This window comes from Strigops habroptila, chromosome 6 (assembly GCF_004027225.2).
Source record: "Strigops habroptila isolate Jane chromosome 6, bStrHab1.2.pri, whole genome shotgun sequence".
NCBI lineage: Eukaryota > Metazoa > Chordata > Aves > Psittaciformes > Psittacidae > Strigops > Strigops habroptila.
Window position 1 is genome coordinate 513,804 of NC_044282.2, and position 23,698 is coordinate 537,501.

The window sequence follows — 23,698 nt, forward strand, 5'->3', positions numbered from 1 at the left end:
GTAACAGAGGCAGAACGGGAGCACATGAACTTGACCACTTTCTGCAGTCTATTCCCTTCATATATGTCCTTGGTGTCCAGAATGTTATAATTATTAATATTGTCAGTGGGTACATGCCTGCCCCGTATTAAAAAGACTAAAGGGCACCTTTATGAGAGTGTTAGCCGTGACTTTGCTTAACCACTTCCTGAACCCACCAGTAGTAGCTGCCTCTACCCTCTCCAGTGACTCTTGATTCCGGAAGTTCACTATGTTAAGAAGTATGTTCACCAGCTTTCAACAAAACCCCTAATGGTTCCAAGTTCCCATAGGTCTAATGTTTTGGAGGTTTGTGAGCAACCATTCTGTGTTTGGTTTAGCTATTGCCTACATAATTTCATGAAACTCAGTCATATTTTCTTCTCAAAACCAAAGAGTCCTAGCCTTTTATAGTCTCTGCCCCATTATCTTGAATATTTTACTTGGTTTTCTCCAGACTTCTTTGGATTCTGCTACACCCTTCCTGAGATACGGAGACCAAACTACACTTGAAACTCAGGATATTGCCATGCTAATTTTTAGAGTGATGTCTTGTCCTCTGATCTCAGGTGCTCTCTGTTCCTAAGGATAATCTCACTAATTTTGCTAAACATGCCAAACATTTTGGTGGCCTTTTGTCTGCCACTTAACACTGAGCCATTGACTTCAGAGAAATGTTGGAGGTCCCTTTCTGAATTGTAAATGCCAGTTCTGAGTTCAGTATCATGTCAATGTGGTTTATATTATTTTATCCTAAGTGTATTACCTTACACCGAACTTGACCTGCTGACTTTTGGTTTGCTTGATTTTAGGATGTACTTTTGGAGATCCTTGGCATTGAAGGCATTGACACTGAAGAAAAATGACATTGATGGGAACAGAAAATTTGTTATTATCCAGAGACCTGCAGATTTCACTGTCCATTGCCCTCTCCAGATCACAGACGAAGATGCTGATTAAAACTGGTGCCAGTAACAATCTCCGTTCAGAAAGACTGACATTATTAGGTCCTATCCGTTGATTTCTCTCCTTTAAAAAGCTCTCATCCAATCCTGCGGCCACATAATTTCTTTAATAAGGCTTTGGTGTGGACCTTGTTAAAAGGCATTTTAGAAAATCAAGTCTATTGTGTCCATTTAATCCCATTTATCCACATTATTACTGAAAACATCACTAAACTCAAGAATACATGACTTCTTCTAAACAGGTTGGTTTTATTCATACACATACACACCATCTTAACAGAAATGGAAATCAGACTTACTAATTTGTCATCCCCAAGATCATCGTTAAAGCCCTTCTGACAGATGGCAGATACAACAGCTGTCCTAGTCCTCTAGCTCAGTGTCCATTTGTAATGACATTTTACATCCCTTAGCCAGAAGTTTGGAAATTTCATATTCAGAACTCTTGGGTTTATGCCATCTGGTCCTGGTGACCTTCCTAACCTGCATGGCTGGTCTAATACTTCCTGTGTATTATTTACTTCAAATTGATTTGTATCATCTAGACAATCTGCGTCAGTAATGCATCAGGTGCAGGAGTCACAAGACTAAAGATTTCACTAACTTTCTCTGCTGTGTCTGCATTAACCCTTCATGTCCCTTCTACATCCTTGCCATGAAACAGTAAAGACATTGACAATCCTCACGTGAATTATCCATCTTTGTCAAGCTTAGGTATGAAAATTGTTTGTCTCTATTGTTAAATGAATGGAGTAAGTTTTAGATTTTGTGAACATAACCGTAATACATATGCATGATGTGATATTAGTCCTAAACACAAGCATAATGTTCCAGGGTATGTCCATAGCTTGCTGTTAGGTACTATTTTCACAATCTGCATAACTTGCAAATATTTAAAGACTTTGACATCCTTCAGAAAAGCATGGAGCACAGGCTGAGATCCCACACTGCAAAACATGCAAAGTTCACTTACATAAAAAGTTTATCCAAATCAAAGGACAAAGGTGTAATAGAATAACGTCATACCACTTAAACCAAGATTACGACAACTTCTTCCCCTTCTTGAGGGCCTTGGAAAAATTAAGTAAGTCCTTACTTTTGGATGGTAAGTTTTCCAAAATATCAACAACAGCCACACTAACACCAAAGTCTGTGTGCTGCTATGTGGTGCTGTTCCAACAAAACAAAGGTTTTTCAGTTTCTTTATTTCATGAAGGCTAAATTCCAGGAAAATCATGAGATATACAGAAGTGTAAATCAAAAGCCTTCACTACTCAAAGGAGAGAGAGATTATCAATTGCCTTTGGTAATTAAAGTGATAAGAGAAAAATCTATGTTATTGTACTAGAACTACTTAAGCAATAAAAAGATTTTACTCTTACACAATGTTTTTCAGTTTTAAAACATTTACAAATACAAGGCTATAACAACTCCAAATGATATCTACCCTTGTACAGGGAATAGTATAAGGTTTATATGCTTTTTGTTCTCTACTTCAGTCTGTATTTTGGAGACATAAGAGTATTTGGGGAGTGGGGAGAGAGTCAGAAGTTCTTTACCTCAAAGGGTGTTTGAATTAGAATTTGGGAGCCTTATTTCCCTTAGCTACACTCTGATCATAACAATCTTTTATAAGTTTGGCTCAAAAGTCTACAGATCTGAACTATTTTGTTCAGGCAAGAAAAGGTTTCTCTCCAAGAAGAACTACATTTTACATACCAAAAAGAAGTCATTATTGATTTATTTATTATGAAGGCACATCAGTCCCAGTACGTGGTAACCCAGATAATTTTTAAAGCAGAATTGTTAGTCAAATGTTCAAACCTGGGACATATATCCAGGAAGAAATATCCGTGGTCTTGTGACTCCCAGTGAGAGTGAGAACAACCTTCAGAATTATGTCATAGAAAGAAAACAGATGACTAGTGACAGTCAAAAATCTTTACTTCTGCAAAACATTTTTATATAACTTCAATAGAGCAGTAAGCACTAGAAAATGCTTATAAGAAAACAATTAGATTTTTCTGACTTGATGTATGGTATGACTTCTAATATCCTCAACATTTCCAGCCATTAGTCTTTCAGATATAAGCAGTTCTAACAGATTCAGGTGATGTCCAAAGAAGGACAGCTCTGCTTCTCAAAGGGTGCAAAGTTTCACCCTTCCTAATATTTCTTAAGAAAGTTCTTCTTAAAGGATATGCAGAGATTTTTTTTTATTAATACACTAGTATTACTTAAAGGTAGTAGACTAAAAGTAACCTTGGCCATCATCACTCCTTAACTGAAAAGGCAGAAATCACACTAGTTTTATAACAGTCCATTAATTCACATCTGCACAAATAACTGGCTGGGGTGGAATACTGAGGTAATATTTTGTATAGCTCTATTAAACTCCCTTCTCGAAGCTCAGGTTAACTCTTTGCTGGAGCAGAGAACACTCTTGTCTTTTCTGAGACATTAAACATAATTTAGCTTTACACAGCAACTTAAACCCTGAAATTAGGTACTAACTACATTTCACACACCAAAGTGCACTTTCTGTACTAATCTAAAGAGTGCCTGGGTTACAGACAGAAAGCTTGAACACAGATATTAAATATTAAATCCAGTGATAATTCCTCCTCAGTTTTCACATTGTTATACATCTATTTCTGTGTGAGGCTTTTACATAACACCTTCACGTTTAGTCTTTAGCAAACATATCAATACATTCTCCTTTGAGTTCTATTCAAAGACAATTTCACATTCTTTGTAGTATATCTAGACTCTTTAAAGATGTGAGAAAATTGCAGCATCGGTTCTTTCTGAAAGTTAGTTACGAACTCTGCAAACAAAACAAACTTGAGATCTTTGCCCTTAACAGTCTTTGAATACACAGGTCCCATCCCAGTAGAGTATAGATGGTGTTTTTAGACAGATACAAATACCATTACCTTTATCCAAGATGGTGTAGACCTAGTCTGAGCATATAAAATTATCATCCCTGGAATTCTCTAAGACTATCATTGTGAATGTATTTTTTCCCCACTAGCCTATTTAAAATATATATATATATAATCTTACCTCAGTGACTTCTCAGTCTTTCCACTCTCTATATCTGAGATAAAATGTCAGCTAGTAGGTCTGTTAAGCTCTTTAATCTCCCAAAATAGTAGACCTTGACCTGCTTGTTAAGGCCATAAAATGCACTGAGAAAAGTTTCCCTGACAAACAAATTTGAAATAATATACAAAGCTGAGGAACAAGTGCAGGAGAACTCATTAATAGGTGGGACTTAGCTTTTGCTCACGTCTTTCAAACATCTTTAACCTCAACTCCAGCATTTGAACTAGTCACAACTTGAACCCTTACCATTTGATTTCTCAGATTATGAGAACTGAGTAATTTGTCAATATACTGCACATGAATTGCAACAATGAAAATGTAGTTGTACCTGGAATGAATTATATCATGTTACACACAGACCACAAATGGTAGAGGTATGTTAAACAAACATGAATCCCACCTGAATGGGAGGACTCTAGTACAATGTGTTGACATTACCAAGGTGAAATCAGTTTTGTTTAACTTGTCTTTGTGAATGAGAAGGAAAGAAGTCACATTTAGAGAATGGGAAATAGAGAGAGTAAAACAAAATCGGTTAATCGTAGATTTAGAACAGAGTTATAGTAATTTAAGCAGAATTCAAAAGAAAACCCATAAAATAGAGAACAGAGCAGGAAAACAGAAGAGAAAGAAGTGGAACTTGTTTTCTCACTGACAATAATGAGGAAAAAAGAAACTGATTTCGCAAGGCAAAAAAAGAGTATCTGCAGTTCAGAGGAGAAACAAGAGGGACAGGGAAGATCCTGGAACATACATTGGGCATTTGGTGAAAAACAAAGCACTCATCCAAACCAGAACCTTGTCAGCAACAATGACCATACACAGATGCGAAGGGTATCATAGAATCATAAAATGGTTAGGGTTGGAAAGGATCTTAAATCTTCTAGTTCCAACCCCCGTGCCATGGTCAGGGACACCTCACGCTAGACCATGTTGCCCAAGGCCCATCCAACCTGGCCTTGAACACTGCCAGGGATGGAGCATTCACCTCTTCTTTGGGCACAATATTTCAGTGCCTCACCACCCTCACATTAAAGAACTGTGAAGCACAACAACATGATGCATTGTACGTTTCCAGCTATTTTCAGCTCAGTGGATTTCCTGATTCTGATATATTTTGTCTATTTAATGACACTCAACACATCTCTCTTTCAATTACTTGTCCAGTCTATCCTGTGACACATGTAAGATTTCTGTATCCCTAACACTTTTTGGAAAGGAATTCTATAGTGCTCTTTGCTTTTGATAGTTGCGATCCTGTCCCCTACCAACTTCATTTTATAGTTTTTTTCTTAAATTGAAAGAAATGGAGGTACAGAAGGTTAGAGACCTCAAAATTTGTTTCTCTTCTATCCTGCTTTTTTCACCAACCTTAAAAAATAGAATGCTGCTATAGAAAAAGTACAAGTTTGTCACAAAACAGAAAAGTTTTCACAGCATTAATATTTCTCTTATAGATGCGAAAAGCACAACATCAGATTTGGACCTCAATGTGCAATAAGTAGCATGTGTTCTGTACAACCCTAACAATGTGGCTATAAGCCTTAGTCCTAGTATGTTTGCACCAGCTGACAAAAAAGCAAGCTAAAATGTGGCCAGTACTTTTCACCATCACAGCCACCAGTTAGGGGGTCAACCAATAGTGATATGGAAAGGGGTGTCAGGTGGTCCTCTTCAACATTTTCAGTGACAGTGTAAAATTAATTTATAAATTAATACTATTTTATAGCTAAAAGGTAGTCAGAAATTATCTGGGCCTGAAAGATAATGGTATTTGCTCCAAATACATAGGGCAGGCAGAGAATGGAGAGATGATATTCACTATTATCATCATCATTGTTGTTATTATTATTATACCATCCCACCCACAATTCAGACTGAAAATGTCCTTGTTAAAACAGCTGTGGCCTGAAGGATAAACAACAGTACAAGTAGTCACCATAAGGGGAAGAAGGAACTCAACAAACAAAGTCTCATGATTTGCCATCAAGGTTGTCTTGTTTTCAGATGACCTCCCTTTTTCTGAATTCCCCTTGGTAAAGGTTATTTGCTAATGCTTATTAAATGCAGCTTCTTAACATTCTCTCTGTGCCTTGTCATTGTAACATGAAACAAATGAATAAACCTTCAAGCTGATTGTTTTATTTCATCTTTTTCCAGATTTCATAGTGGCATCACATAAACTTGACACTTTTCTTGAACTCTTCACCTCAGAATCTGACATGTGCTGTATTTCATATATCTCCTTGGGATTCGTGTCCTCTAGTTAATCTTCAGCATACAAGAAAGCTAAATGGAAGGGACCTTTTCATCTAAGAAACCTTTCTGAAGACAAAACTTTGTTTTCTACTCTTTTTTTAGCTTATATACATCAACATTTATTTTCTGTAGATCATTCCAGTTATGATATTCATCACACTATTGGTCAGATCACTAATTTAGCATTCTTTATACAGTGCCCTATCTGATGGTGCTTTACAGAAAAATCAGTCCAATTACAAATATTTATAATAGTTGAAATTCAGCCATAAAAAACATGAACAATGTTGCTGTGAAACATTGTATGAATGGCATACAACAAAAAAAAGTCAACAGGTGAGTAAACCTGAAAGAAATTATATGATAAGTAACTGCTGGATAGAGATAGTCAAGACTAACCTTAAGAAAGCAGGGAGAAAAGCATGTGGTATTTCTGGACAGGAAACTCTAGGCGGAATCAGCACAAAAATTCAACAAAGAGTATCTCTAAAAATGGAAATAAATAATGGAAATTTCAAACACCTGTTTGATACAACACCAACAAATAATTTTGAGATGTATGTCCTGCTTCCTCTGTATTCATCCTGCTTTCATTTTGCTATTCTTGCTAGAATAAAGGAAAATGGAGGGGAAGCAATAGTTCTTCATCTTAAATGTTCTATATGGACTATTGCATTCACTGGACATTTTTCAAAAAGATTTAAAGAAAGTTCAGTGCTTATAATTACCTTCATTTCCATTGTAAGGTAAGATTTCTGCTGTATAAAACTTTCTCCCTGTTATGAATTGAATGCTGTGCTTGCACTACACCCTTTGCATGTTTGATCAATGAATGTACGACTTTATTAAATCTTAAAGAGCTTAAGATAATACAGAAGGAGTTTATTTTTCTAGGCATGGTTTGCATTATAACTACTTGCAGTTCATTTTAGACTTGGAGAGTTTTATTTGCCAGGAAAAGAAAGGAATACACTTATCTTTAATATATGATCATTAAATAAACATCTTTCATGCAAGAGATTTGTTATATTAAAGAGTATTAAAATTATATCAGCCAGCTCTTTTATTTTGAAAGGCTGCATACAAGTGAGGAAATACAGTAATACTTATGTAGACAGGTGTAGGTAATAAGAAAATCTTCTTTCCCTCCAAAGAAAAACTCCATTATTTTACTTGCTCTCCTGCCAGTCCTCCCTGTCAGATAAAATTATTCCAATTCATAACTGACTTTGGGTAATATTTTTTAAGTTTTTACCATGGGTATGTGACTCCATCTAGTTTTCTAGGAGACCTGGGTATCAACCTCTCTTTGCAATACTGTATCAAACAGGGAGCCCCAAACGTCCAATTTTCCCAGTGATGCTCACACTGTTAATGAAAGGAGGAAACCTAACTGAGCTTCTCTAACTGATAGTAACAACCAGATGCATGAACTAGATTTGTTAGCCAACAAGGTTCACACAAGACCACAGAAGTTTGCCTCGGGTCCAACAGTGCTTAAATATTATGAAGTATTTCTCTTGGACCTTCAGAAGAAATCTTCCAGAAAAGTGTGTCAAATGGGTGATGGAGGTTTAGGGCTATTAAGTCAAAGCAATCTGAACACACTAATTAACTATAATCTCCATTTACCCTACCGCATGCCCTGCTCTGCCCATCACTGGCAAGTCTAACTCTTTCCATTCAGAAAAGGGAAAGCAATAACCTCCTAGGATGTTCTGTTATGTCAATGAAGACAGACAGGGAGGGAATTCTGTATAAAACTTTTCCCACAGAATAGTAAGAAACCAAGGCAAAGCAACCACACAGAGAAACAACCTCACAAAATTAAGTAGCATTGTTAAGAGCTCCAGAGTCCAAGTCCTCTCACCAGATCTGGAAACAGAATTGTATGTACTGGGGTTTCTTAATCTTCTTCCAAAGGCTCTTGATCATTATTAGTGGAGCCTTTGTCCCACAACAATATTATCTGCAATTATTATTGAAAAAGTGTTACCCTTGGCCCAATGCTGGGAAATATCTGAAGAGCCAGGGTTGTTGAAAAGAATGTGTTAAGGGTCGTATGGTTTTCTGAAGCTTGGATAAGGTACTGCTTCTAATGGCTTTTGTTTGCTGTGGGGGAGATGTGGGAAGGGGGGTGATTTGTTTATTGTCGTTTTTAAAGATTTCAGAAAAAGTGAGATCATGTGAGTTGTATGAAATCTGTTGTACACAATTCTTGCAGATTTGTTAAATCAGAACAAGCAAGTTTCAGTTAATATCCTGTTCCTGCGTAAAATTCATTTTCATGCACAGTTTCTCCCTTTGCACTGGTTTTGTTCTGTGGAAGCCCTGGGCTCTACTGGTTTCAGTCGAGCTGCTCTGTATTACCCAGACAGAGAAACAGGTTTTCCAACAGCTCTATAAATCTCAGATGCTCCCTTGAAACTGCTGCCAACAGGTGGTAAACTGCTACCATTCACTGTAAACAATTTTGCAGCATGGGCATCAAGATGCTGCAGTAATGGATGGTGCAAAACAAATGGACTTGCGAAGTTCCTGGGACCACACACCAGGTTCATTCAGGCCGTGAAGCAGCCATCAGACGGCAACAATTTTGTCACCGCTAGTACAGAACATAATGGAATATGTGTCCTGGAGCTGAAAAGCTCCATATCTCATTAACTATCCCCTGAGTCATGCCTGTCACCACTACCTTTAAGTTTTAATTTCCTTGCTTTCACTGGTTGTCAAGGCTATGTGACTATATCTCTTTTGTGTTTAATCAGCAGTACCAATGCTTTTGATGAGATTATGTTGCTAACCTGGTGCTCCAGGAAGTCACAAACAGAATTGTTTATACAGGAACGAATTAAGTACAGCTCTTTACTCTGAGATAGAAAAATAACTAGTCCTATGAAACATAACATCTTTAGCAAAAATGCTTTGGAGAGCTAGATTATCAAATGTAACAGTTCAGTGGTTCAATTCATACCTGACAGGCTTCAAAGAATATATATGCAAATTGATCTCCCAGCTGCAAGGGTAATTAACATGGCCTGCTGCAGGGGGCTGTTCTTCCACCCATTCCGTTTCATTATTATTTTAGTGACTTTACATTTTTCTCAACCCACTGTCTTTTGGTATGGAAATAAATTTAACTTCCTGCTTTATGTAAACTTCATTACACTACAATCAGCAGGGAATCTAGCCTGCTGGAAGTGCTAACGTCTGAAAACCAATACAGCCTGACATAAAGCTTAGCACTGTACAAACACTTTTACTGTTGATATTATTATATGTATTTTCTGGTTTTGCCCAAGTCACTTCTTGTGTATTAAGGGACTACAGTAAGCCTGATTCTTCTCTTGTACTTAAACCCATTTAACATTGAGACAGAGCTAGCAAAGGACCAAAGAAAGAATCTTGGAACATGCTGTTTAATCCATTTTTTTGCTAGGGTATTCAAATCATGTTTCCACTCAAGCCAGTGGACTGGGTTGGTGGTTTTTTTAGGAAAAAAAGCAGGAAGGATACAGCTCTAAGTGTATAGCATTTCATTCAGTATTGGACCCATCGGCCTTAAACTGGGTCGTGAACTAAAGTATGTGGTTCTGTTTCCACAGAGAGATGTGCCCTCTGTATTGCATACCCTAAAATTTTCCCCATATGGTTATGAGGGAACACCAAAACTATTTTCCCATTATATAATAAGAGTGCAACTTACAGGGAAGCAATCACATTACACATGCCTGGAAAAACTATAGACATAAAAATATTACTGCATTTGGATACCTTTCATAACCAGAAACTTCTGTATGAACCCATTTCTACAAATGTAAAGCAAAATCATATGTTAAATCATTTTAAGCAAATGTTTATAAAGTAACAGGTATATCTATAATTCATAAGTGGCTAAACTTCCATTTACAGAGGGTCACTGCAGTCATTTGATAAATGTAATCCAGCCCACTGCATGTTTCCGTGTCATACATTTTTGTATCAAAGTCTGATATTGCTTTTTTCCACAAAAACGTTTACAAGATTCAAACAACATATAATATAGCGTGTATGCCAATGTGTGCATGTGCATAACCACACATCCATGTTAAATAATGTTGGGAAAATCCTATCTGTTGTTGCACTGTTTTGTTAAGCATTCAGGCAGCTTCCTCATCAAAACAGTGTCAGCTACAAATGCAGGAAAAACTCCAGTCTGTATGGTACCAGATTTAGTCCAGTGCCCTGGAGGGTCAGGTCATGCCCTGTATTTATTCTCATTTGATTCTAGAGTGCTAAATAACTAGAGGAACTCTTCTGCTGCCTACATGTTACTGCATAGCCAATACTTAACTGAGGTTAATTGAATGTATATTAAAAAGACTCTAGTGGGAGTGGGAACAGAATCTCTACTGCATGGATGGCTCAGGCCAGTCCCGACCTTGCATATCAACCCCGTATCTTTCCAGAAAGTAAAAGGACTGTGAGAGGCAAAAAGAAAAATATGGCAGAGACAGAACTAGCTGTTTGAAGGCATTTTTCATTTATGAAGATATGTTGTTTTAAGCATTAACAGATGGGATTTTTCAGTGTTGTCTTATAGAATTAGGTGCCTATTTCCCTTTGAATTTTATTGTTGATTGAGAGTTTCTCTTTCTTAGCCTTCTTAGAATAAGCCAACCTGCATTTTGGTCTGAAAAGGAGACTTCATAAATTACATGTTGCCTGTATGGCAAATTGCACCTTTATGAGGCAATTTCTGGCAGATTAGCTGATGTGCATCACCACAGCTTCACATTCAAGTGATTTGGACGTGGCCCATAATGAATAAGACATTCCCAGCAACAGAACACCGATTTTGCATTATTATAAACCAGGGGTTGACAGCAGAATACTGATTTTGCATTATTATAAACTGGGGACTGAAAGTTACTGCTGTCTGGCAAGTATTCAGCAATCATTTGCTGGCAGTCTTAGCTGAAAGGCCATGGACTGAGAGAGCAGGGAGCCTGAACATACCTTTCTGTGAGAAAGTCTCTCAGGTCAGTGGTGAGAAATACTTCGGTGCCCAGGGAAGCAGCTGAGAGTTAAAATTGCCATTGCCACTCATGCATCATGAAAGAACAAAGTCTGAACTTTCAAAGTGAACAAACCTCCACGTTCCAAATCCCACAAAACTCAGGCTTTAAAATAATTACAGAGAAAATGGCAGACCTGTAACATGAGCCCAAATGCTGACAGGATAGGAGAAGAGTCATAAGCAGGGACTGATTTTTTCGCCTCTTTCCAGTTTTACTGTAGATCTGAAAAGGATGAAGTGGCCAACAAAAAATCTGCTTCTGTAATTTTCCACTGCGTCTGCAAAAAGGCTCTTTAAATGCCACTTGACCTTGAATGCAAAAATAATCTGTCCTTTATCAGTCATGTCTTTTCATGGCCTGGCTTACAGCATCAAATTTACATCCTGCCTTACTGTGAAGCTTCTCATGATAATGAATTCAAGCAAGTACCTGTGCTCCAGAAAACCATTACTCTTTACTGTACAAAAAGAGGAGTGCAGATGCCTTTTTTCTGTCACTTGCCATTTGACTCTGACCTACAGGCACCATGACCGCATATTAGTCACTTGTGGCTAATATGTGGACTCAGAATCTCCCTCCCCTTCCACTCAAGACCTATGTGTTTTACAGGAATGCAATGCTCAAGCTTTTGAAAACTAAAGACCTCAAGTCATTCTTTTGTAATAACATTTTTCCATTTTTGCTGCATGTCTTTTTCTCCATACCCTCTTTCAATTATTCCATCTTACTAAACTTAGTGAAATTGCCCATGTTAACAAAAATACCCACCTGAATAAGAGATGGAAAAGCCAAGCATTTAGATTATACAGCTGTGGATTCATCCAAGTCCTTCCCTTTATGCTGCATAGTGCTCTGCACTAGTTCAGGTGACAGACATCAGCAAGGCTGAGATATGTGGCAGGGGTAGCCTGCTTGTGCAAGGCTGTAAGGCAGGCAAGGGAGCAGGATATAGCGTATAGGCGCAGCCTTGACCTCTCCTTAGCACATAGGTGGAAGAGGCAAACTCATAAAAGGAAAATTTAACTGGGGGGAGGCATAGTTCCCCTAGCCCTTCCCACCCACTCCATTCACATGAGAGTATGTGTTTTTCTGGGCAGGGGCAGTAGCTGTGTGCTTGAGAACAGCTGACGTCTGCTGTTCATGCTTCTGATTGTTTTGGAGTATGCCCTAATACAAACTGCAACAAGAGGTAAATATACAAAAATGTAGGATAACATGGATAAAATGACAGCTCTTCACAGGCTAATTAATGTACAGCTAAATTATGATGCATTCAGTTAAAAGTGCAAGTACAAGAACTTTACCCCCTGTGTCTTTTTTAACTGAATTCAACACACTGATTATGCAGCCTGGAATAAAAAAAAAAAAATATTTCTGGCAAAAACTAACTTAGGGATCTGTGAGGCTTCTGATAGAAACTTCTAACAAATTGGAGATATCATGGTGCTCCAGAAAGAACACTGCCCTTGTATATCCCCACCAGTAGTAGTTTAAATGAAAATGCCCAAAGAAGTTTGAGGGTGTCTATAATTCTTCTGTCCCTATTCAAAAGGCCTTCCAACCATCACGCAGGGTATGCTGCTTCTCCTACTGAACACTGATGTGTGCAAAACTGATAGCAGGTGTCCTATGCCCTCTCTGCAGCAGATAATCTACAAGTAACACTACTGCACAGCAGAAGATTCTGGTCTTTTTCTGTGGAAGGATTGCTATTCTAAGATTCTTTTTCTCTAGCCACGAAGGCAGGAGGAACAAATGACATCTATGAGAGCCCACCTAACCACAGACCTGTAGAAAAGCCTCTGATTGTATGCCCTCCAGCTCATGCTGATCAGTGTCAGCGGCAAGAGCATCAAGCTGCACTGTGCCCAGCATGTGCAGAATGGAGACAAATTTATTAGAGAAATTGCAACTTACCAAAGGAGGCAAACCTGATAGACTCCACTCTCATATTTTGATTCACAGTCTTAGAGGCTACTAAAGATCTCAAACTGTTAAAGCCACATCCCCATCGTACCTCTGAACTTACTTCTGGGAGGAATCCTTCTGTCATAAGGAGGCCACTGCTAGGGTTCTCTCAACAGATATGGTCCATAACCACAAGTCCATGTGACCTGACGAAATTCATCTGCAGGTCCTGAAGGAGCTGGCAAATGAAGCTGCTAAACCACTGTCCATCATATTTGAAAAATCATGGCAGGCAGGTGAAGTTCCCAACGACTGGAAGCAGGGTACTATAACCCCCATTTTCAAGAAGGGGAAGGTGGAAGACCTGGGGAACTACAGACCAGTCAGCCTCACCTCTGTGCCTGGCAAAATCTTGGAGCAGTTTCCCCTGGAAAGCATGCTAAGGCACACCAAAAACAACGAGGTGGTTGGTGACAGCCAACATGGCTTCACTAAGGGGAAATCCTGCTTGACCAATTTGGTGGCCGTCTATGATGGAGCCGTGGAACTGATGGACAGGGACAGAGCAGTTGACGTCATCTACCTGGACTTGTGCAAAGCATTCGACACTGTCCCACATGACATCCTTGTGTCTAAATTGGAGAGACATCAATTTGATAGACGGACCACTCGGTGGATAAAGAACTGGCTCGATGGCCGCATGCAAAGAGTTGTGGTAAATGGCTCGATGTCCAGTTGGAAACCTGTTACGAGTGGTGTCCCTCAGGGATCGGTGTTGGGACCGGTCCTGTTCAACATCTTTGCCGGCGACATGGACAGTGGGATTGAGTGCGCCCTCAGCAAGTTTGCCGACGACACCAAGCTGTGTGGTTCGGTTGATACGCTGGAGGGAAGGGATGCCATCCAGAGGGATCTTGACATGCTTGTGAGGTGGGCCAATACCAACCTTATGAAGTTTAACCAAGCCAAGTGCAAGGTCCTACACCTGGGTCGGGGCAATCCCAGGCACAGCTACAGGTTGAGCTGAGAAGAGATTCAGAGCAGCCCTGCAGAGAAGGACTTGGGGGTGTTGGTTGTTGAGAAGCTTAACATGAGCCGGCAGTGTGCGCTCGCAGCCCAGAAAGCCAACCGTATCCTGGGTTGCATCAAAAGAAGCATGACCAGCAGGTCGAAGGAGGTGATCCTGCCCCTCTACTCTGCTCTCGTGAGACCTCACTTGGAGTACTGCGTACAGTTCTGGTGTCCTCAACATAAAAAGGACATGGAGCTGTTGGAGCGAGTCCAGAGGAGGGCCACGAGGATGATAAGGAGGCAAGAGCACCTCCTGTATGAAGACAGGCTGAGAAAGCTGGGGCTGTTCAGCCTGGAGAAGAGAAGGCTGCGTGGAGACCCCATAGCAGCCTTCCAGTATCTGAAGGGGGTCTATAAGGATGCTGGGGAAGGACTCTTCCTTATGGACCGTAGTGGTAGGACAAGGGGTAATGGCTTCAAACCTAAACAGGGGAAGTTCAGGTTAGATATGAGGAAGAAGTTCTTTACAGTGAGGGTGGTGAAGCACTGGAATAGGTTGCCCAAGGAAGTTGTGGATGCTCCATCCCTGGCGGTGTTCAAGGCCAGGTTGGACAGAGCCTTGGGCCACATGGTTTAGTGTGAGGAGTCCCTGCCCCTGGCAGGGGGGTTGGAACTAGATGATCTTCAGGTCCTTTCCAACCCTTACTATTCTATATTCTATGATTCTGTGGTTTCACTGCAGGCCAATCATTAGCCTGCACATCCCTTTCTATAAAAGTTTCTGGTAGAAAGAAATGGATCTCTTTCTTCAGCAGGACTGAAAGCATCTTTCTGCCTCCTCCCTATCCCCAGTTTGGCTTCCTCTTCAAGCAAAAAGTTTATTTATCCCTTACCAAACCCACCTTTTAAAACAGATATTTAGCTTCATCTGCTGTGCCATGAATTATGTCTAGGCATGCTCGAGTGTCCCAACGAACTGGCACCAAAATAAAAAAAAAGCTCAAGGGAATTTCTTGTGAAGTCCTCACTGACTTGGAAGGTATCAGGTGCAGGCTATTGTAGGTCAATATTTCATTGACTCATTTCACATGTTTTGAATGAAGAAGTCCTCAGCAACATTCAGCACCTTGACACTTGCAGGTTAGTTTGTCTGCAAGGTAAGAGGAATGTATCTTAAATAACACTATCAAGTTGTCCAGTGGGGGAAAAAAAAAAACGCAAGCATTTGAATTGCACACACTATCACGGTATTCAATTTTTTTTTATTTTAAAAATGAACATTTGTCTAACTCTGAATGTGTTGGGCATTTAATTAGTTTCATGAAATAAAGGAATCTTCCCCTGCAAAGTGATAAAGGAAGTGATACAGGAAGATGCTTCTGACTCTGGTGTGTCTAAACATGGAACAAAGGTTCAAGGAAACCTATTATTGATCTTGTGGTTCAGTACTTCTTCCAGACACCTCAAAAAATCCTGCAGCATTAGCAAGATGCTGCTGATCTTTCCCACTAGGTCAGTGCCAGCAAAGGAGCTAGGCAGGGATGTCACAGGCACAATGTCCTCCTACATAGAGCTGCCAAGCTGCAAAAGTCCTGGAGACCCGTCACCTGAATGTTTGCAAGTGATGATATAAAATATAAAAGGATCTTGGTATCATTAAAAATGTTTTAGATCTTATAGCACACAGTGACACGTGCTGAGTGAAGTAAGGGAGGGAGTTTGCAGTTACACACAGTATGATGCCTGCAGGCTCAAAAACCTGGCAACACTCTCATTAGAGTCCTCCCCCTCTCCAGTGAAGGTTCTCTTCACTGTCAAGCCTACGCACAGAGTACAAAGTGGTATTATGGTCAAGTATGGATTAGACAGACCTGTAACAGCCTTCTTAATCCCTGACATGTAGAACAGCCAGTGGAACACTAGAAAAAGTACATACCTTGTTCCTGTCTCAAATCACCTATCCCCAGCTGTCACCATGAGACCTGAGTATCACCAGGTGGTAGGCATGAGAGTTGATGCTGTAACCCTGCAGCAGGTAAGCTGGTTCAGTGTTTTCTGGGCTTCCATCAGTGTGGTCATAGCTCCCAAGGTAACTACTGCAAATTGTGTCACCTGCCTAGGAACAAAGTCTTGAAGATTCTCCACTTTTCCAAAACCGCAAAGTTAGGTGCGGTCTTTGGGTGTTATCCCTCTCCCTGCAAAGTTCAGAGGGAAAGCTGAGTTGTGAAACTGCAGAAACAAGAACCAAGGAAAACAGCCAGGTGATAACAAGAGTTCTGGATATCCCACAAAAAAAGAAAGCTGCAGAGCTGGGTCCAGGAAATAGATCGGAAAAGCTCTGGAGAGAGGGGAGAGGAAAGAGAGGAGAAGGTGAAGACCAAGTGGGTTACTAATCAGAGTGTGACAATAAGTCCATTAAACTATAATTCATTTGCTCTACTTAGTAAACAGATAGGCCCCTGGATGGGAGGCTAGGAACATGAAGGTAGAACAGCTGTGGCATCAGTTTCAGGACAGTTTTGGGAAGCGGCCTAAAACTCATATGGCCAAGCAATGTTAGGGGACACAAAAGCATCCTCCTACAGGTAAGGTCCTGATTGCTTGCAATCATTAAACAGATCCTACATTTCTAGAGAAATGTAGAGTCAGTAGTCTAAGCACAGTGTCCACACCGGGACCCAATTGCATGTGACTTACAGCTATAGGGCCAAAGTCAGAAAGGCTGAGTTAGGTTAATGGCACTAATGGCAACACCCCACTTTCTAAGTTAACCACCTCTAGTCTGCTGCTGGAGCTTGTGCTTTTTTCTGCTTCAGGCAAAATTACATGTGTTACTTCAGACAGTACAAATACTGGTTCTTCAGTAACCTCACTCCTTTTCACTGACACAAGTGAATTCAGCTGGCAGATCAATGGGTAGACACTCTGGGGAGAGGAAAGGGCTGGAAGTGATAACTTCTTGATCCAACACAACCAGATGAGGACATGGGATATGAAATTATCACTGATAACTTTGGTGACAATCCAAAAATCAAATAAACAGAATTTTTCCCCTCTCTAGGAAACATCTATTTTATCTAAGTGCTTAAACAGTAGCTAAGTGCACATAGATCAATGCATATTTGTAGAAATGGCTTTTTGAATGAAAATATGAGAAAGTAAAAGCAAAAGTGTGGTTATACACATCTATGTTTTCTATATAACTCAGCTACTCAGTTCAGTTTCTATTAACATTAGACAGCATCTGGCTTTTGGGATTTTCACACTACGTACATGCACACTCATACACATTTAAAGTTAATCTAATGTTCTGGTTAATACAAGGATTCTTTTCTCTTTCTGAAGAAGAGAATTTTTAGATACTTTTAGGATTTTCTCTTTTTAAAATTTTGGAAGAATTGAATTAGAAGACTATTTTTCCCAAAAATTTTCTGCAAGGTTTTTCAAACCAGTTTCATTAAAGGGGCAGAATAATAGCCCTACCATACTGTTTTTATTACTTATAAAAAATTACAGATACTTCTAGAAATCACAGGGAAGCATTAATAATTTCTGTCATGGCTAAACTTTGTCACCAATCCATGCCACTTTGCAGAAGCAGGAAGTAGTAGGCTTAATGTTAAAAATTCTCTGGTTTTCAAGAACAGATATTTGTCCTCAAAACCTTTAAAAAATGTTATATGAAGTTGTGCCTTACTATGCAGTGACAGAATGTCCCTCCAAACCCACCAGGAGATTCTTCCCACAGTTAATTTACTCCTGTATTTCTGTGCTGGTAGGATCTTGCACACATTTCTGAGACTCCTGTTCTAGCAAATGATATCAGCTGTAGAACTACTAGATACAGAGAGTATTTGTAGTCATGAAGCCTAGATTCTAAAACTCAAAATCTTTGTTTAACCAAGAGACCTATGCTTAGGTATGACACCTACTTACAATGGAGGCCCAGCATCTACGTGCATAAAATTATACCTGACAGCATAATGGACACATAGGTGAGAGGAAGAGTACTTTCAGGACCTGAAATTTAACCAATTCCTACTACCGTTTCCCAATTAGCCAAAAGAGGGGGCTAGTTCTTTCCTTTTTTCATGTTTTTCAAAAACATGTTTCTATTTCTTGACCTTGGGTTACTGGAATGTTCCTGATGTAAAATGAGGTGGAATGTTCTCCGGTGGCACCTTTATTACTAGCAGATTGACTCACAGTGAGTCAATTGCTTTCCATTTTGTTCACAACACTTCCATCTACATGACTGCACTTCATATTAAAAGGCCTCCACCTAGCCACAGTACCCTGCAATTTTGTTGGACCATTTCATGGTGTCAAATTAACTACAGCAAGAAAAGAAGACCTGTCAGACAGCGTGTTTTCAACAATCGGAACATGTATTAAACTGTTCTTTGCCTATAACCCAGCAGAGAACCAGGAAAAGAAAAGTTGTTACGCAAGTATCAGCATTAAGTATCTTTGACTTATTGCTGTGATTATACTAATTGCTCATCTTCCTAGTGGGAGGTTGCAGGAAGCTGTTTTGAAGTAATCAAGCTGAGATGCGGCCTTCTATTTATAAGAGGCCTAGAAATCTTGGTCTTCCAAAAAGAGTATCTAATTGAATCTTTAAAGAACAGCAGATACGGTTTCTCTTTCCCCGTTGGAATCTCACACCAGAGTTTATGATTCAGTTCTTCTTCACCGTGAATGTCTGTGAACTTCAAACAATGCTGCCCAAGAGTACTGCAGAAAGCACTTTTTCTCCTATTTGCCCAGGCTTGGAATGCACCACAAAATATCTGCAGCTCTGTATTAACTCCAGGATCATCTCATTAGGCAGCTTAAATACAAAAATAACATTTCATATTTACATGAAGGATTTTGGCCCGAAGCAATTTAATGTTATGATACATGCATACATCACTTAAAAAGAGTAAAAGTCGTGGCTGCCATACAATTGTAGCCTCAAGGAAACTCTCATGAGTTATACTTCACCTGATAAGAAGGGGTAATTTGGGTAAAGAACACTTCGATCTATGCTGATCACAATAAGGACCACTGAATTTTTTTCTCTATGCAAGACCTTTTAAAGTAAACAAAGGCCAAAATCAATGTATTTACCTCAGACAAACAGAGGTGGATCCCAGCACCAGCAGGATTTGAACCAATATCTCTAACTGATCTATTGAGAACCTTTCCTTGGTAAAGCCAGGGTAGCCTTCCTCAGAGCAAGAAGAGCATTTTGCTGAGATGAGGTTAAATTTCATCATTGACCACTGGCAGGATTTTGCTGCTGTAGATGTTGTTGTTGTGGTTTTTTTCCTTGTTTATGACTACAGTTTCATGGTATAACTGGGTATGTATTCTTAATAAGTTGTTCCAGGAAAGCTAAAATGGCTTGATAGCAAAGGTTATGTTTTGCCCAATGCTTTCAACCAAAGAAAAAGAAAGTGGAAAGTCTGAGTGAACTGTTCTGACATTTCTGAAACACTTCATTTACAGGCACATGCAGTAAACACAAAGGAAATAAAGGGCTAAATGCACACTGGTACTGAAGGAAGCAGCAGAAGTGACTTTTTTTTTTTCACAGTAGACTTGCTACTAGGGATTTTATGGAGGCTGAACAAAACTCAGTTTAAAATCCCTCCTGAGCACAAGGGGATTTGAAGGCATGTATTTCATCTCCCAAGGAAACATCTTACCCACTGACTGTTCTGTAAGGTATCCTGGGATAGAAGAGATGTAAGAAAGACAAGATGTTCCTTCAGGTTATATTTGCCTTGAATATGAATATGGATTTATAGGAGTGGCTTTAAATATGAATTAAACTGGCTTAAGTACTTGGTCCTTTAAATTCTATCTAAGAGTTTTCTCACCTAAACACCGACATTTCTGGATGTAGCCCCAGCTCAACATATGCCTCCAAAAATTGTACGATGGTGTCAACAGGACTATGGAGCAAAACACATCCCAGACTAGCATGCATGTCAATGCACTTTTCTGCAGATGAGATATCATTTCAAATCACCTTTGGCAAAAGTATGTCAGCTGAGGTCTCCTACACCATGTATGAATGCCCCAGAGCTGAACTTTCCAGGGAAAGGGGTTTACAGCTGTGTAAGGTCTATTTTTAGATATCCACAGATGCTGAGACACAAGAAAAGAGCATTTTAGAGAGAAGAACTTAGCATGGGAAACTGGAAGCATTAGGGAGTATCATTTGATTGTTTTATTAGACAGACTTACAGAAGTCAGAGGCCAGGGAGAAAAGATTGCTCTTGAAATAGGATTTGAAGACAGTCAGGAGGTCACCAAAGCAAACAGCACAGTATCTGTTACAGAAGCTGAGATTCATGGAAAACAGACTAGGAGAAAAAGGTCCAAAACTAAAAGTCCTCATCTCCCTCTATACATCATCACAAATCAATACAAAGTAATTCACAGAAAGAGGCAATTTTGTGTGTTTGCTTGTAAGCCCTGATGAATCTATTGGCTGGCACGCCTATTGTTCCTATTCTTGACGTGACATACACAGCATAGGTATCATGATGCATATAAGCCATGAAAAACTCTGGTGTGTTTCCTTACCATGAGAAATGCAGGGACTGGCTGCTTTTGACAGCCAGTGATGCTATTAGCTACCCTTTTGCATTGGTAGCTGAAGAAAATTCAGTCAACATATTTTAACCTTCTAAGCAATCCCAGCACATTGTGATTTTACCAAAGCAGCTGATAACAACTGAAGTACAAGCTCTGCGTCAGACAAACAGCAGCTGGGGGAAGGGAGCTCTGCTTTCCTTCCTCCCCCACACCAGTCCAGCTTGTAGATCAAGCTCGTAGATCAAGCTCGTCATCCCTTTCAAGGCAAAAGACAATGACAACATCTTTCTTCCTCCAATAACAGAGAAAGAAGGGAGCTTACCACTGCACTGGAGTTTTACAGAGTGGTGAAAATACACGAAAGCACTCGACAGCTCTAAGAGAGCACAGGGAGAACAGTCCAAACCTACCTGATGCTGGGACTGCAGCATAGACCTTGCATTCTAAACTGAATTAGGCTCTTATCCAAGACAAATTGTGAACTCTGCTGACTTAATTTCAGCTCCTCTCTGCAGCCTTTCATTAGAAGTTGTAAAGGTTCTTTCTGAGCTTTTTCAAAGTAAGGAAACCCAAGTGGTCTCCAATTTCAATTGTGCACTGTGATGAAAGTAGGCTGTCTGGAAGGAAAAGGGGGGAAAACTGGCCAGCCCTTTGAGTTCAGTCTGGGTCTCACATATGTAGGAGTGCAGGAATTCCTCAGCTTTGCATTTGGAAATGGGCCTAGGTCAGAAAGTAAAAATAGAAAAAAGTGTATGCAATTCTAAGAAGCTCAGCTGCAAGGAAGGGGGAAAAAAGTTTCCTGTAGACCTTGATGCAAGCTTTTCAGAAGTTTCAAGGACAAAGATGAAGCAGCTCCAGGGCTCCATTTCATTTTGGAAGTCATAATTCATTATTCTGCACAGTGGAAAACTATTCACAACGAAATTAATTTTTTTTTTAAATCTCATTTTATAGTTTGCTTAAACAAACCCACACAGACAAAATATACATATATAGTCTCCATGGTTATTTTATAGCTGGACCACATTTTACCCATTATTCTTTTAACACTAGAAGAGAAGAAAATATCTGGTAAATGGAATGAATTAATGGTATATAACACTGTTCCTTTAAGCTCCAGCCTTATTGGTGAACAGCTGTATCATTTCCCTCAGGCAATACAGTTCTGCTTCCTTGCTCAAATATCCCCAGAATGAGTGAAACAGGTTTGCATGAGCACATGTATCAAAGAGAACTGAGCGTAGAGTGGCATGCCAAAATTATCTGCACACGTAAAGCTCATACAAATTCCCTGTATAGTCCAGAGCACAAGCTAGATCCACGTTGAGAAAGTAAGTAGAGAGGAAACTAAGGAGTAGCCAACATGGGATTAAAACATCCTGCGTGCTGGGTGGTGGGTTGCACAGGATTCTGCCAGCAATACCTATCTGTATACACAGCTCTGTTTGTGTGTACGCAGCTATAGCTACACACAAAGGAGGCAGCTGTAGGTGGAGACGCAAAGGCCAGGGCACGACTGTCTTTTCTTTTTTTCTCCCCACAAAAATAGTCTGGCTGTTGCTGCTGCTGCTGCTGCTGCTAAAGGAAGAAGCAGGGAGCAGGAGGAAGCGGCAGATGCTCTAGATGCAGCACTGCTGCTCCTTCCCTTCCCATTTCCCCACAAAGCTTGACTTTCTAAAGCATTCCCTGCCACTCCTTTTCCCTTGACTGTGTCCTTACTCCTCCCATGACAGAGGGGGCATGCACCCTGCACGCCACCCTGGGTGGAGTAACTAAATTTTGCCCACCAAAAGCAGTCTCGAGGTAGCTCTGCAGTGAGGCCTCACTGGTCCCCCATGCCAGACTCCTGAGAACTTAGGCAAATAAGGGAAGGAATCAGCTACACACTTTCCAAAACCATTGTTTCTTACCTGTGATCACCACAAACCCACAGGCTAAATGGCCTACAAAGAGAATCTATGAAGAACAAGCTACTAGTGAATACTCTTGGTTTGGGAAAGAATCCACAGGTTGTAACTCGTGAAATTCTTCTTTTACAATATAGCAAGATTAATTCTGCAAAGTTCAGTTTCCAGCATTCAATAAGAAGACAGCTGAAGAAAAGTGGTCCTTTCTCCTCATTGTCAGAATTGTCCACATAGCCAAATCCTTTGATTTGAGGGTATGGCTGGTGGTAAATCTCTTTGTCAGGCACTATTATCTCGAAAATGTCTCCATTTCAAGCGCTTCTGAGGGTTGCGCTGCTAAAGTAATTCAGCTGCTGGAGGCATCCCTGAATGTTCCCATCACCATGTCTGTGTCACAGGACAGCAGCACGTCAATAAAGTCATGTCCTTGTCTGTCACATTGTTTATCAAATCCAAATAGAAACCCAAACATAGATCTCCTCAAATCTAGCAGAGAAATTGCTGGCTATGTAGCCAAAGTTTTCTAATCACTCTGTCTTAAAACTCTGAAGCTGGTTCTAAGTCATTCACTTCATTCACCTGTGCTGCAACCAAAAAGATGGGGTTTAAATTTGCACCAGAATTTAGTGCTGCTGAGTCACAGTTACTGAGCTCCACTTTGGCTTTGCTGCTTTCAAACTTCTTTTCCTGCTTGTTATGAAATAGATATTGTTCTGCTGTGAGTTTAAATGGGGCAGAGCAGCCTAAGTTTTTCTGATGAGTAAATAGTGTTTTGGGGGTAAGTAAGAATTAATTACTTGAGCTACAAAAAAAAAAAATCAATATACATACTGTAAGGAGAAGTTACTCAAATATGGGCAGGTGACAG